The following is a 16,419-nucleotide window of genomic DNA, read 5'->3' as shown; positions in this document are numbered from 1 at the left end:
AGAACAGGGAGACGGAGCACTGCGGAGCGCTCCGTCTCGCTGTTCTAGCTTGGGGATTTCTGCGCGCACAGCATCTCCAGGGCAGCGGGGTGCCTTCACCCCGCTGTCCTGCAGAAGCTAGCAAGGCTGTTCCCAAGCCAGAACAGCGAGGCGGAGGGCTCCGTCTCGCTGTTCTAGCTTGGGGATTTCTGCGCGCACAGCTTCTCCAGGGCAGCGGGGTGCTTTCACCCCGCTGTCCTGCAGAAGCTAGCAAGGCTGTTCCCAAGCCAGAACAGCGAGGCAGAGGGCTCCGTCTCGCTGTTTTAGCTTGGGGACAGCTGCGCGCAGAGCGTCTCCAGGGCAGCGGGGTGCCTTCACCCCGCTGTCCTGCAGAAGCTAGCAAGGCTGTTCCCAAGCCAGAACAGCGAGGCAGAGGGCTCCGTCTCGCTGTTTTAGCTTGGGGACGGCTGCGCGCAGAGCGTCTCCAGGGCAGCGGGGTGCCTTCACCCCGCTGTCCTGCAGAAGCTAGCAAGGCTGTTCCCAAGCCAGAACAGCGAGGCGGAGGGCTCCGTCTCGCTGTTCTAGCTTGGGGATTTCTGCGCGCACAGCTTCTCCAGGGCAGCGGGGTGCCTTCACCCCGCTGTCCTGCAGAAGCTAGCAAGGCTGTTCCCAAGCCAGAACAGCGAGGCGGAGGGCTCCGTCTCGCTGTTCTAGCTTGGGGATTTCTGCGCGCACAGCTTCTCCAGGGCAGCGGGGTGCTTTCACCCCGCTGTCCTGCAGAAGCTAGCAAGGCTGTTCCCAAGCCAGAACAGCGAGGCAGAGGGCTCCGTCTCGCTGTTTTAGCTTGGGGACAGCTGCGCGCACAGCTTCTCCAGGGCAGCGGGGTGCTTTCACCCCGCTGTCCTGCAGAAGCTAGCAAGGCTGTTCCCAAGCCAGAACAGCGAGGCAGAGGGCTCCGTCTCGCTGTTTTAGCTTGGGGACGGCTGCGCGCAGAGCGTCTCCAGGGCAGCGGGGTGCCTTCACCCCGCTGTCCTGCAGAAGCTAGCAAGGCTGTTCCCAAGCCAGAACAGCGAGGCGGAGGGCTCCGTCTCGCTGTTCTAGCTTGGGGATTTCTGCGCGCACAGCTTCTCCAGGGCAGCGGGGTGCTTTCACCCCGCTGTCCTGCAGAAGCTAGCAAGGCTGTTCCCAAGCCAGAACAGCGAGGCAGAGGGCTCCGTCTCGCTGTTTTAGCTTGGGGACAGCTGCGCGCACAGCTTCTCCAGGGCAGCGGGGTGCTTTCACCCCGCTGTCCTGCAGAAGCTAGCAAGGCTGTTCCCAAGCCAGAACAGCGAGGCAGAGGGCTCCGTCTCGCTGTTTTAGCTTGGGGACGGCTGCGCGCAGAGCGTCTCCAGGGCAGCGGGGTGCCTTCACCCCGCTGTCCTGCAGAAGCTAGCAAGGCTGTTCCCAAGCCAGAACAGCGAGGCGGAGGGCTCCGTCTCGCTGTTCTAGCTTGGGGATTTCTGCGCGCACAGCTTCTCCAGGGCAGCGGGGTGCCTTCACCCCGCTGTCCTGCAGAAGCTAGCAAGGCTGTTCCCAAGCCAGAACAGCGAGGCGGAGGGCTCCGTCTCGCTGTTCTAGCTTGGGGATTTCTGCGCGCACAGCTTCTCCAGGGCAGTGGGGTGCTTTCACCCCGCTGTCCTGCAGAAGCTAGCAAGGCTGTTCCCAAGCCAGAACAGCGAGGCAGAGGGCTCCGTCTCGCTGTTTTAGCTTGGGGACAGCTGCGCGCAGAGCGTCTCCAGGGCAGCGGGGTGCCTTCACCCCGCTGTCCTGCAGAAGCTAGCAAGGCTGTTCCCAAGCCAGAACAGCGAGGCAGAGGGCTCCGTCTCGCTGTTTTAGCTTGGGGACAGCTGCGCGCAGAGCGTCTCCAGGGCAGCGGGGTGCCTTCACCCCGCTGTCCTGCAGAAGCTAGCAAGGCTGTTCCCAAGCCAGAACAGCGAGGCAGAGGGCTCCGTCTCGCTGTTTTAGCTTGGGGACGGCTGCGCGCAGAGCGTCTCCAGGGCAGCGGGGTGCCTTCACCCCGCTGTCCTGCAGAAGCTAGCAAGGCTGTTCCCAAGCCAGAACAGCGAGGCAGAGGGCTCCGTCTCGCTGTTTTAGCTTGGGGACAGCTGCGCGCAGAGCGTCTCCAGGGCAGCGGGGTGCCTTCACCCCGCTGTCCTGCAGAAGCTAGCAAGGCTGTTCCCAAGCCAGAACAGCGAGGTGGAGGGCTCCGTCTCGCTGTTCCAGCTTGGATACGGCTGCGCGCAGAGCGTCTCTAGGGCAGCGGGGTGCCTTCACCCCGCTGTCCTGCAGAAGCTGCAAGGCTGTTCCCAAGCCAGAACAGCGAGGCGGAGGGCTCCGTCTCGCTGTTCCAGCTTGGATACGGCTGCGCGCAGAGCGTCTCCAGGGCAGCGGGGTGCCTTCACCCCGCTGTCCTGCAGAAGCTGCAAGGCTGTTCCCAAGCCAGAACAGCGAGGCGGAGGGCTCCGTCTCGCTGTTCCAGCTTGGATACGGCTGCGCGCAGAGCGTCTCCAGGGCAGCGGGGTGCCTTCACCCCGCTGTCCTGCAGAAGCTGCAAGGCTGTTCCCAAGCCAGAACAGCGAGGCGGAGGGCTCCGTCTCGCTGTTCCAGCTTGGATACGGCTGCGCGCAGAGCGTCTCCAGGGCAGCGGGGTGCCTTCACCCCGCTGTCCTGCAGAAGCTGCAAGGCTGTTCCGAAGCCAGAACAGCGAGGCGCAGGGCTCCGTCTCGCTGTTCCAGCTTGGATACGGCTGCGCGCAGAGCGTCTCCAGGGCAGCGGGGTGCCTTCACCCCGCTGTCCTGCAGAAGCTAGCAAGGCTGTTCCCAAGCCAGAACAGCGAGGCGGAGGGCTCCGTCTCGCTGTTTTAGCTTGGGGATGGCTGTGCGCACAGCCTCTCCAGGGCAGCGGGCGCTGCGCTCCAAAGGCTTCAGGGATCTTTGAGGCTGGTGGTGGGGGAAAGCAGCGCTTCCCCCCCCCCACCAGCCCCACAAGCCTGGGTGAATGTACCTTGAACGCACCTTGTTTTAGAGGTGGAGAACAAGAAAAAAAAATTTTTCCCTGTTCTTCCCCTCCTGTGGTCCGGTGCGTCCTATGGTCCGGTGCGTCCAATGGAGCGAAAAATACGGTAGTTGGCTTTCACAAACTATTTTGATGCTTAAAAACAACCACACATGGTTACCATAATTTCCAAATATTTGCAGAACCAACTGCTCAGTGTATTCTTGGTCCTAATGTTGAAATGCAGTTTATGGATAGGGTGAGACCTTCACTGAAGAGTATTAAGACAAGCCAATCTCTACCACCTACTCTCTTCCCATATTTCGCAGGGCTGATTTGGATACAATGCTAAACTATGGTTAAATTATAGTTTATCATTAGGTGAAAAGGACTTGGATTATGTATTTTCCACTTCCCTCTACTCTGGCATAACCAGGAGAAGATATTTGAAGCACCCCCTTTATCTGTTAAACTAGCCAGAGTTCCTTGTTACACTGATCCTAAAAGAACTGCACTGGCTCCCAGTATGTTTCTGAGCACAATTCAAAGTGTTGGTGCTGAGCTTTAAAGCCCTAAACGGCCTCAAAGGCCCAGTATACCTGAAGGAGCGTCTCCACCCCCATCGTTCAGCCCGGACACTGAGATCCAGCTCCAAGGGCCTTCTGGCAGTTCCCTCATTGCGAGAAGTGAGGTCACAGGGAACCAGACAGAGGGCCTTCTTGGTAGTTGCACCCACTCTGTGAATGCTTTTACTATTTTTTGCTGGGAGCTGCCCACAGTGGCTGGGGCAACCCAGTCAGACAGTCCACTTCCAAAAATATTGGAAACACTAGGATTGAAATCAGGGGTGCCAACATGAATAAAATATTGTGGGGGCCCAGGTAAGCCCCACCCTGCATAATCAATCACATGATGAAGTGCGCACACATGATTTGAATGGGAATGCCCATCCATTTTTGGGGGGCCCAGCCCCCTCAAATATTTTATTGTGGGAGCTGAAGCCCCCACAGCCCCTAGAAGTTGGCTCCTATGATTCAAATCATTCAATCACACACAATCTAAAAATGGGCAGAATTAACTGCCTCAAGAAGAGGCTGATTGGAAGAAGCAAGGTCAGGGTTAGTGAAACATGTAGAGGGGACAGCCTCCTCTTTTGGTGAACATTGTGAATCACAAAAACTCTTACAATACAACATTGTGCATATTTGCTCAAAAATAAGCCCCGCTGTGTGCATGCCAATAATTGGGGTTTTTTTGCTTGTTGCACAGTAACAGTTCTTCACAGCACACAATTGGGAATTATTGCATTACATGTATGCAATACTTTTGATTAAGGACTCAATTCATTACAGACACAATAGTGATTCATATATCCTAGGTTTATATTCCTTGCTATTCATCTGAAAGCAAATAAAACAAAAACAAATTTATGGTCACTGGAAAAAATGAGGGAAATTATGAAATATCTCTAAGGAGAATTGCTTCTACTTTTAAGGTAGGTTAAGAATGCTGAATGCCATGTGTTGTACAAGCATTGGGCACCCTTTGGTTAAAAAGCAAAGCTTCAAGTTAAGAGCTCAACCCAATGAAGCATTAAACAAGTGCACCTGCATCACTGAAGCAAATAATTCCAGCAGAGATTCATGTTGCTGTGACTACAAAATGGGAAGAACAGCTCAAAGATACTTGTAAAGCTGTAGGGATTAGAGTATCTAGGGAAATAAGTAAAAGGTATTGGGTTTCATTGCCTGGTTTTAGAGGGCAGCTAGAAAAGAAGGACTCAACATCCTTGGCTTTAAAATAAAAAGGATCATGTTGCCAATTTATTGGAAATACAAGAAACTGTAAAAGATTGCTGTTTTCTATGTTTTTCATTAATGGCAAATCAGTCAGATCATCAGTGCTTTTAATGATTCCAATGGATGGGGTAGTTACTTTTTTTTAAATGAACCAAAACACACCTTTCCCCAGCAATATTCAAAAAATATTTTTCAGTAAATGTCAGACACACTGTGAGCAGTCCCTAACTTGTAAATCTTAACCATTAGAAGGCAAATATTCTAGCACATGGTTTGAAGGCAGATAATGCAACCATCTTGCTAAAACTGAGTAAATCTGGTCCTGGTCAGTGGCTGCGGAGCCATCCTATGTATGTTGCTGTGAGGTCCGCAGAAGAAAAGCAGGATAGAAAGATAAATTAGTGGGGAATGTCAGATAATATATGTAAATCTCAATGCTGTTTTTGTCCCCCGTTGCCATACCACAGTCTGGTGCAAGTGGCCTATTTGGCGTGGTATATGGCACATTTTTACACATGTACAATTATTTGGGCCTGAATACAGGTATCATGTGCACATCTAGGTCTTGTCTCATGTATGGAAGCCTCTGCACACTGCCATTCACACAAACACACAGAGCTGAATATTGTCTCCAGCTCAAATGTCTGTGTGTGCTTTGATTCACATGCTGAGCAAATTGTCTCCTCATCTATTTCAGTGGTGGGGCTGCTCTATATCTGCTGAGGGATGGATATGAGGAACTGTTCCCTCTACTGAAATGAAGGGAAAGACATGGTGGAGATCTGTGCATAGAGAAAATAAAACCCAGGTTAGAAGTATTCAATTTATGCTAGCAAAAGAATATATTTAAAGATAATTCCCAAAAAATATGTTTGGCTGTACTGTATAACTGCATATGTTAAATTGATTTTTGCAAATTTAAGGCACTTTCTCTACTGGGTTTGTGGCACATTTGTCATGGACACCATCCACTGTAAATGTGATTTCACAACAAGGCAAGATAGAACATGCCCTATTTATCTCTGTCCCATGAAAAGAGACAATACCTGAATGAAGCTACTCCAGTAAGACTGAGCACATGACAAACCATTGTATTGTTTTGCTTTGGCATAATTTACCCTCAGTACGAAGGGGAAAACAGTGGGGAAAGGGGGCACATATTTCAGCCAATTCATGTGGCAAAAGGCAGATAGCATAAAACAATAACAATTACTAAAACATTCATTACATGTTAGCCCTGTGATCAGCAAGTAAGCACTAACTATTTAATTAGTCAACTAATTAGCAGCAGGCGACATGGAAGACTCCTGACATTCTCAGACAAATGTAAGATAAAAAGCCTAATTAAACAGCAAGCATTATGCTACCTATTGCCAAACAAGACAGCTGTGCAGGATATTGTGTAATATTGGGCTACAAGATAACAGGACTTGTAGCTATTCTGTCACAAGTTAGGTTTTAGAAGCATGCAATTTCTAAGCTATTTTTAGACAGATAAACAGCCCCAAAGGAAGGAAAAGGAAATAAGAATTCATTCTAAACAGAAAATCAGTGCTTTTACGAAATGTATCTATATATTAGCAAGGGAAGTGCTATCCACTGTGATTGGTACGTGCACATTTAAGTGACCATCTTTCCCTGCAATATACCGTATTTTTCGCACGATTGGACGCACCGGACCATAGGACGCACCTAGTTTTTTTGGGGGGGAATAAAGGAAAAAAAATTCCCCTTTATTTCCCCCCCAAAAGCAGGTCAGGGAAACTGAACCAGGTCGAGGAACAGCGGGATAGTGGCGCTGCGCCTCCCTGCTGTCCCCCGAGCTTGTGGGGCTGGCCGATGTCTGTCCGGCGGGTGGGGCGCTCTGCTTCAGGGCGCCCCACCCGCCAGGCAGCAGGCTGCTATCCGCAGCGTGGGGAGCCCTGTGGGGAACTCCTGCAAGGCTCCCCACTCTGCGGATGTCTGCCTGGCGCGAGGGGCGCTCTGCTTCAGGGCGCCCCACCCGCCAGGCAGCAGGCTGCTATCCGCAGCATGGGAGCCTTGTGGGGAACTCCTGCAAGGCTCCCCACTCTGCGGATGTATGCCTGCCGCGAGGGGCGCTCTGCTTCAGGGCGCCCCACCCGCCAGGCAGCAGGCTGCTATCCGCAGCGTGGGGAGCCTTGTGGGGAACTCCTGCAAGGCTCCCCACTCTGCGGATGTCTGCCTGGCGCGAGGGGCGCTCTGCTTCAGGGCGCCCCACCCGCCAGGCAGCAGGCTGCTATCCGCAGCATGGGGAGCCTTGTGGGGAACTCCTGCAAGGCTCCCCACTCTGCGGATGTATGCCTGCCGCGAGGGGCGCTCTGCTTCAGGGCGCCCCACCCGCTAGGCAGCAGGCTGCTATCCGCAGCATGGGGAGCCTTGTGGGGAACTCCTGCAAGGCTCCCCACTCTGCGGATGTCTGCCTGGCGCGAGGGGCGCTCTGCTTCAGGGCGCCCCACCCGCCAGGCAGCAGGCTGCTATCCGCAGCGTGGGGAGCTCTGTGGGGAATTCCTGCAAGGCTCCCCACGCTGCGGATGTGTTCCCGAAGCGCCTGGAGCTCTGCTTTCAGGGCGCCCGACGCTCCGGGAAGCAGGCTGCTATCCGCAGCCTAGACACTGCTAGCGGAGCGCTAATCCCGAAGCTTGGGGCGTGCGGAGCTCAGCGCGCCCCAAGCTTCTGGGCGCTAGCGGAGACCTTGCTGGCGCCCAGAAGCTTGGGGCGCGCTGAGCTCCGCACGCCCCAAGCTTCGGGATTAGCGCGGCGCTTCGCTAGCCCTGGGAGAGCCACGCAACGTCGCGGGGCTCTCCCAGGGCTAGCGAGACCTTGCCGGCACCCAGAAGCTTGGGGCGCGCTGAGCTCCGCACGCCCCAAGCTTCAGGATTAGCGCGGCGCTTCGCTAGCCCTGGGAGAGCCACGCAACGTCGCGGGGCTCTCCCAGGGCTAGCGAGACCTTGCCGGCACCCAGAAGCTTGGGGCGCGCTGAGCTCCGCACGCCCCAAGCTTCAGGATTAGCGCGGCGCTTCGCTAGCCCTGGGAGAGCCACGCAACGTCGCGGGGCTCTCCCAGGGCTAGCGAGACCTTGCCGGCACCCAGAAGCTTGGGGCGCGCTGAGCTCCGCACGCCCCAAGCTTCGGGATTAGCGCGGCGCTTCGCTAGCCCTGGGAGAGCTGGGTCTCCCACAGCTAGCGGATAGCTTCCTGAAGCCTGGAGAGCGAGAGGGGTCGGTGCGCACCGACCCCTCTCACTCTCCAGGCTTCAGCGAAAGCCTGCATTCGCTCCATAGGACGCACACACATTTTCCCTTGCTTTTTAGGAGGGAAAAAGTGCATCCTATGGTGCGAAAAATACGGTAGATATTTATTTTGAGATATACAACTTTCCCCCTATCATCAGTTCTATGGTTCTTGGGAAAGCTGGCAATTAAAATATTAATGTGGCATTCACAACTGACAGTGCACCCTTGAAATTGTGATCCCTGGTCCTTCAGAAATGCAGAAGCTGTATCAGTAATGGAACATGGCTTGTGATGTATAAGGCCCCTCATAGCCCCACTTCCATAACTGGAGAAGCATGAGAGGAAAATGAAAACAATGTCTATAAGACCCATTAAGGCAACACCTTGCTACTAAAACCTCTTTATGCCCACTCTACTGAAAATAAAGAAGCACCAGTGAGAAATGCAGGAGGTATTTTCTATCTCAGTGGGACATACACATTTTAAAGGAATGCTCCTTAGCCTATTTCCATGCTCAGGTAATAAGCTGAGATGCTGCTCTAGCTTGCAGTTTTCTGCTACAAAAACAGCAGTGACTAATGTTAGCACCTTAACAAAAGTAAAAAAAAAAGGGGGGGGGTTATATCTTTCCAGCATTTTTAAAAACATTTATGTTTTAAATCTTTTCAAAGCCCCAATCACAGTAACTAGCATGCCTGAAAATGAATTATATTTGTCTGCTCCTGTGCTAACTGCTTATGCGAAATAATTAGGCAGTAAGAATAATGAAGAGGAAATGGCTTCCTTTTTAAAGATTAGGTTTAAAATTGATTCTATTTTTAGCATGTGTCTCTCCTGCAAGAAGATCAAGAAAGGCTGAGTGGACTTAATATCCAGGTCCTAGGAGTGCACATAAATTCAGGAATGAATTATAAAACTGCAGCATTGTGTGGATTTATAAAAGTGACTGCTCAAGATAAAGATGTGGTTATAACAAGGCATATTTTATCAGTGCATCTTACAATATCCAGAATATATCAGATTCCCACCCTGCAATGTGATTGTATCTGAAAACTTTGTTCCATTTCAGAGGCTCTCTTTCATGTGGCTAGTGGACACCCAAGAGAGAGCCTTATTGGTTACAACATCCAGGATGTGGAATTACACCTAGTGAGATACCACCTGCTTGTGGGGTAGGGGTAAAAATTATTTTAGTTAAGCAAACCAATTTAGAATCTTGATTTTAGTGTATATTCTGCTCCTGTTTTAACTGCTTAGTTTTGCTTGCGTCCCGAGGCCCTCAAGCCCTTCCCCTGAAAATAACTTCACACTGACACGTAATTTTAGTTTAAGTTATTGGGCAAAATTTAGGCCACAACTTTATTGATTACAGCAAAGTGAGTGGTGTTGGCTTAGGCATTGGCAACAGACTATAACTGACTCCTGCTTCTCTGTCTGAAAGGGTAAACACCAAACGAGGGAGCAACATTGATGAAGACCAACAAAGCTCACCCTGGGGTTCCTGTGGTCCTGGCATGGCCCTAGCCCCTCAAGCGGACTTCGGACGAGATCCAGGACCCCCGATTCCTTTACCGGAATACCCTTATTCATGGAGGGGCAGGTGATGGCCGCACCTCCCCTCCCATACAATTCAATAAGCCAATGCCTAACCGCCAAGGGGGTAGGAGAAAACCAAGTGGCTACATCCAATCTGCCAAATGGGAAAATTCCTACCCAGCCCCTGCTCCAAAGCAGGCGACCCAATCCAAAGCAAGGCCAAAGCAGCATGACCTAAAATTAGGGCAGGTGTTTGGCAGCGCGATGCAAAGTCCCCCAGTTACGCTGTGCTGCCGCTTTTATAGGCCCCAGGAATTGCGCCAACTGCCCCGATTGGCGCAAACTGCCTGGCGTGATCCCGGGGCCCAACGGTTAAGGCTTGGGCCACGCCTGGCAACAACTCTCCCAGTGGGGGTGGCTTAGGGGCCCACGCACAACCAGGACCCTCATTAAGGAGGATCCCACTTGCTTGCTTTTAGGATGTTTTGCTTTATATTATAATGTATTTTTCGTCACAGAAAGACTACAGTATTTTATGCTTTGCACTAGAATGCTGCATAGGAAAGGCATGAAATTAAATACAAATATATTATTTCTCTTACACAAGAGCTTGCAAACACATGAGAACTGCTACAGATTGTCCCTATTTACTGTGCAAACTCTTCCACTCCTGCATGAGCAGGTATATGCAACAAGGCACTAGTGTTTTCAATTTTATAGCCAATAACCAAGGAACTGATGATAGGGGAAAACTCTACCAGTAGGAAGGTCTGAGCTGGATGTTCCAAGCTTAGACTGTGTGTCTTATGCAAACCAACTTTGTGTTTCTATACAAATAATTAAGAAACATGTACGATTTTGGAACCCAAGTTAAACTGTTTGTCTTTTCTGGCTGCTGTATGAATCTGATCTTTAAAGAGTTTGTAAGTAAGCCATTTTTAACTTACTAAACATGTGGTTTCTTTCAATGCTAAGGAAAATGGGGAATTTTGGAAGCAACTTAGAAGGGGATATTTTTAAGGTCTAACAGGGTATATTTCCATACTTTGTTTACTGCATATTTTGTGATTTTAAGTTTCTGCTGGAGCTCTCTCACCAGAGAGTACTTGCCCCCAAACCTGGATCTAGGCATCCAGGTAATTCTCCTTATATCTAGTATTTTATCTTTTACCGAAAAATACAAGATTAAAACCAACAGTTTTTGTGATTCTAAGTTCTTTTAAACTGTTTTTAATATTGTGTTTTAATGTTTTAATGTTGTTACCTGCTCTGGGACCTTAGGGTGAAGGGTAGGTAATTAACAATAATAATACTGAGTCAAAATAGTCACTCTAGGGAATTTGCTGGACTAGGATGTAGGGACGATAGATTTCTATGCTTGCTTGATTTTAAAGTATTTCACATAGTAGCTCCCAAACTCATGTTAGAACCAAACCAGGACATGCAACGAAAAAGAGATATGCACTAGCTCTTTGTTGTTGTTTTGCAAAAGAGTTGTACCTTTTGTACTGCTCCTGCTGACCAGCATAACTGCAGGGATGACCTTGTATAAATTATGTCACAGCTAAAATGGCTGCTGTTTCTTTAATGCGAATAAAGCTGGGTCAGCATGAGTCAGCAGCCTGCACTGGGTTGTATATATAGAATGAGAAATGTCAGTTTGTTGCTGAGGCTGGAGGTTGGGTTGGTTGGTTAGTTAGTGCTGGTGTGTATAGTTATTCAGTCGTGTTTTGCACAAAGACTTTTAAGAATAAAACTCTGCAAGGATATTCTAGTGGACTCTTTTATGCAGACAAGGGTCCGAGGACCAGGCTGAAGAGACAAAGGGAGGTCAGAACCCTTTCCTCCTTTTTCTTTTTACAAACACTGACAAATTATGCAGTGGGCGTCTACTTGCTTTCACTTGAACACAAACAGAACCCTTCATGTGATCCGGGGTGCTGATAAATTAGGGTCCCTGATCATGTGAGGTGGTCTACTTCTGTGAACAGAAGCCTTTTGCAGACCTACCCCACACAACATGGAGATGATTGGAGAAGGAAGGGGAGCAGCATGCATATGAGGGCATTAGGAGTGGGGCTTCCATGCGCACTCCTGCCCCCAGACACACTTTGAGTGTTTGTGCTTTCACGCAAACACACCTTATATGTAATATATAATATATACAATAAGGCTCGTAATATAGTTAAATATAGGCAAGATATTAAAAGAAAAAATGAACTACAGTGGTACCTCGCAAGACGAATGCCTCGCAAGATGGAAAACTCGCAAGAAGAAAGCCCATAGGGAAATCTCCGGGGACCTCTTTTAAAATGCTGGCGGTCGGGAGCAAAGACTTTCGCCCACCGCCGGCCTTCAGAAGAGGTCCTGGACCTCTTCTGAAGGCCGGCGGGGGGCAAAAGTCTTTGCTCCCGACCGCCTGCCTTCCCGGGACAGCGGAGACTTCTCCGCTGTCCCGGGGCGATCTTAAAATGCGGGCGGGTGGCAGCGAAGCCTTCGCTGCCGACCCCCAGCATTTTAAGAGCCCCCGGGATAGCGGAGACTTCGCTGCCGCCCGCCAGCATTTTAAGATCGCCCCGGGACAGCGGAGAAGTCTCCGCTGTCCCGGGGGCTTTTAAAATGCTGGCGGTCAGCAGCAAAGCCCTCCTGTCCCCGGAGCTTGCGGGGCGGGAGGTGGGGAGAAGGGCTTTTCTTCCCACCGCCAGCCTTCAGAACAGCCTTCTGAAGGCTGGCGGTGGGAAGAAAAGCCCTTGTCCCCCCCCCAGCCTTCAGAAGAGGTCGGGGGACAGACTGTCCCCGGAACTGGTCTGAAGGCAGTTTCCATAGGAACGCATTGATTGATTTTCAATGCATTCCTATGGGAAACCGTGCTTCGCAAGACAAAAAACTCGCAAGAAGAAAAAACTCGCGGAACGAATTAATTTCGTCTTGCGAGGTACCACTGTATATAATAATCCAAAAATAATTCTATCTTCCCTACCAGAGAAAAATGGCAGATTAAGTTGATGGATTATGCCAATATGGCAAAAATGACCAGAAGAATCAGAAATCAGGAAGATTATGTTGGTTGTTGGTAACTGACTGTTAAACTTTAAACTGAAAAACTATTTTAATATATATATATATATATATATATATATATATATATATATATATATAAATCAATCTCTTGACCTTCCTGAATAATGTTGTACTGTTTCAACCACAAATATACAGTGGATATACATGGCAGTTTCCTATTTTGAGAAACTGCTTTTGTACTGATTTTATTCATAATTGAACAGCTCTGATTTGGTATTTTAATACTGTTTGGTATTTTTAGTAGACTGACCTTTAGCAAAAATACATATGAAAATCTACACACACAAAAAACCTATCTCTGGCAGCAGGCTGCAGTCTTTAAAATAATCTTTCAAAAAGGCGAACAATCAAGGGGACAGTGAGCTAGGAAAGAAAGGGAATAGATTAAAACAAAAACCCACAAAGCGCAAGCTTTTCACCCTGATTCCAGAGCTTAATAGTGTGCATGTGGTGCTACAATCTCACAAGGAATTCCTACTCTGGGACTGGTCATAAAGAATATTGTGTATCAAAGGAGATGGAAATGGATAGCAGAATTATAATACAGGAGGGGATGCATATTATTTAAAATAGGGTTGGCTACCCTGTGGTAGCCCTTGTACTACACTGCACCACCGCTCTCAGCATCCTTCATCACTGGGCCATGCTGGCTGTCGCTGATGTCAGTTGGAATCCAACATAAGGACAACAAAACGTTATCTACCCTGGTTTAAATGAACCAAGGTGCGGGAAAGGGGAAGGTGGAGTTCAAAAGGCCTAAATTGTATGGCATAGAGCAGGGGTAGCCAAGGGGGTGGTCATTGTTCAGGGATACTGAGAGTTGGAGCACATCAAGATCTGGAGGGCACATTTGCTACGGAGAAGGGAGACCAAGATAACAAATGGTCTGGGAAACAATCTTATGAGGAATGGTTGAGGGAGTTGGGTATGTCTAGCCTGGGAAAGAGGAGACTCAGAGGAGAGAGGAGAGCCATCTTCAAATATCTCAAGGGCTGTCACGTGGAAGATGGAACAAAGCTTGTTTTCTCCTGCTCTAGAGGGTAGGACTCAAACCAGTGGATTCAAGTTACAAAGAAGTAACTTGTTTATTCTAAATAAACATCAGGAAAAGTTTCTGACAATAAGAGCTGTTCGACAGTGGAATGGACTCCCTTGGGAGGTGATGGACTCTCCTTCCCTGGAGGTTGCTGGCTGCAAGCCCCCTTCCAACTCTGCAATTCTATGATTCTATTCTAAGTTTGTTCTTAACATGTTTGCTTACATCTAAGGCAGGTTGACTAATTTTTAAAGGGAAATAAACCTCCTTATGTTCAGTTGCTCTAGTGTTAGCACTTTTATCTTTATTTTATTTATTGCATTTATATCCCACCTTTTTCTCCCTGGAGTTCAAGGAGGCATACATGGGTCTCCCTTTCCTCACTTAATTCCCACAACTGGTGAGCTTCATAGCTGAGTGATGATTTGAACCTTGGTCTCCCAGGTTCCAGTCAGACACACTAACCACTATACCACAATAGCTTTCCATTTTCTCATTTTTCTTTATTTTTCCACTTTTCTCATAGCTAAGTTGGAAGTGAGCTGGGCTGAGAGAAAAACCTCTGGAGCCACAAGGCATAGAGAGGTAAGGTGGAAGATAGGGTAGATGCAACTTCCCTCATCACACACTGGGTGGTTGTTGTGGCCTGTCATGCTGAAGTCGTACCCCTAGGGAGCAATGCCAGGGCTAGGTGGTCAGTCCCTGGGGAATTCCTAGGCCAGCTGCTGGAGATTGGTAGGCTTTCCCGCCACCTGTTCATTTGAATTCTGGCCAATCTGGCCAGGTCAGGTGAGCAGGGCTTGGGACCTGATAGAAGCTGGCTGCACCCAATCCCAGAGACTGCAGTTGGCCGAAGAACAACCCTCCCCAATGATGCAACCCAATGATGCTGTGGGTTTGTGTGTGCTAACCTTTTCCTTCTAGGGCACCGCATTCATTGACTTTGCTGTGGTTCAGTAATGGTTGCCCTTTTCAGAACCAGGAAGGAATTTTCCTCCAAACAGATTGGCATTTGGCATGTTTGCCTTCCCCACAGCAGCAGTCACAACTTTGGCGGATAAGGTGGAATCCTTCTAGTCTAACAACGTGTGTGTGTTGCAGTGGTGCATCACTCTCACCTCAGAACTGTGCGATAACATGCTACAGTGTTAGAGGGATCTACTAGGAAGTCTCTGTCCGAAAGCCAAGGCATGTGGTAGATGTACTATAGAACTTCCTTTAGTGGCTTGGGAGGGTCATACGTGTTGACCTCCAGCTTGCAGATGACCCATTAATCCTGGGCTTGAGGCTATCATGTGATAGCCCTTCACCAGCAGGTCTGTGAGGGATATTTACCCAATGCCTAAGCCAAATCCAACCTGCATCTGGAATCAATAAAATTGTGGCCAGTTTTAAAATCCCAGAACATTGTCCTGCCCAGTTTGTTCACCTTCTTGGCTCAGGTCTTCCTCTGGTGTGTGTCACTGTGAGTAGGTCTGCAATTGCTGCCTTTGTCACATCTAGTTTGTCCCACAAAAGGACTAAAGAAGGGAAATAGATTTAATTTTCCCAAGCCTGTTTAAATGGCATGATACTTCTTTGCTGCTGTGGTATTTTTTATTTGTTTATTTTTAGAGGTTTGATTTTATTTACAAAATTCGGAGACACCATATTTCAAAAAATAAGCAAAGTAATATGTGAAGCCACCATGAAAACTCCACAATTAGCATTATTAAATATTATTAAATGCATTTGTAGAGGAACATATGCTTGTTTGTTTTATGTTTGTTGTAGGATATATGCTAGTGGTAGTAGTAATAATGGTGGCTCGGTTCTGCAAGGACTTAAAGAGTGCATATTTGGCATGTTTGCAGGCCAAACTACGGGTAATTGTCTGAATGAAAAGCTCACCTGAAATTATGTATACAAAAAGGAAAAACACAGAGATACTTTTGCTGAAGACTCCTACAGTTTTATTTTCAGTAGCTGTAGGCATTCCTTCAAATACCCTAGTTCCCACACTGTGTAGGTTTCAAAGCTAAGCAACAAAAGTTTGAATTGTGCTTGGAAATAATTGGCAGTAGTTTAATTAAGAACTGGTGAGATGTATTCTGTATGACCCATCTTGGTCAACAATCTAACAAAACGTTTTTGGACAAACTCAAATGCCTCAGAAGTCATCAAAGGCAGACTCATTGCAGTACAATGGTACCTCGGGTTACATACGCTTCAGGTTACAGACGCTTCAGGTTACAGACTCCACTAACCCAGAAATAGTACCTTGGGTTAAGAGCTTTGCTTCAGGATGAGAACAGAAATCGCACAGCGGCAGCGGGAGGCCCCATTAGCTAAAGTGGTGCTTCAGGTTAAGAACAGTTTCAGGTTAAGAACGGACCTCTGGAACGAATTAAGTACTTAACCCGAGGTACCACTGTAATCTCATTTGGAAGTTATGAGAGCATGAACAACAATGGTTTCAAGTATTGTTTTAATTATTATTTTTGCAATGTTATTTGTGTTTAATCAAAAGCATACATAGGATTCAGCCTTAAACTCTTATGCTGTAGACCACCTTGAGTGCAAAAACTAGAAATGTTGGCTAAAATACTTTAAAATAAGCACATTGTGAGTTACCCTTAGAACAAGAGACTCACTTTACAGATAGGGCCATCTGAACCCCCTTGCATAACTGTCCACACTTTATGAGGCAAACTTGCTTGCCA

At 48.6% G+C, this 16,419-nt stretch overlaps 1 protein-coding gene across 7 annotated transcripts in view; it reads right to left on the bottom strand.

The window, feature by feature from the left end:
- The window catches only part of CFAP61 (cilia and flagella associated protein 61), a 126,294-nt gene that overhangs the window by 47,890 nt on the left and 61,985 nt on the right, over nt 1–16,419 (bottom strand). The gene's annotated exons all lie outside the window — the stretch shown is intronic.

The sequence above is a fragment of the Podarcis muralis genome, chromosome 8 (genome assembly GCF_964188315.1).
Source record: "Podarcis muralis chromosome 8, rPodMur119.hap1.1, whole genome shotgun sequence".
Taxonomy (NCBI): domain Eukaryota; kingdom Metazoa; phylum Chordata; class Lepidosauria; order Squamata; family Lacertidae; genus Podarcis; species Podarcis muralis.
Note: the sequence above shows the minus strand (reverse complement) of the source record. Positions and strands in the feature narration are given on the sequence as shown.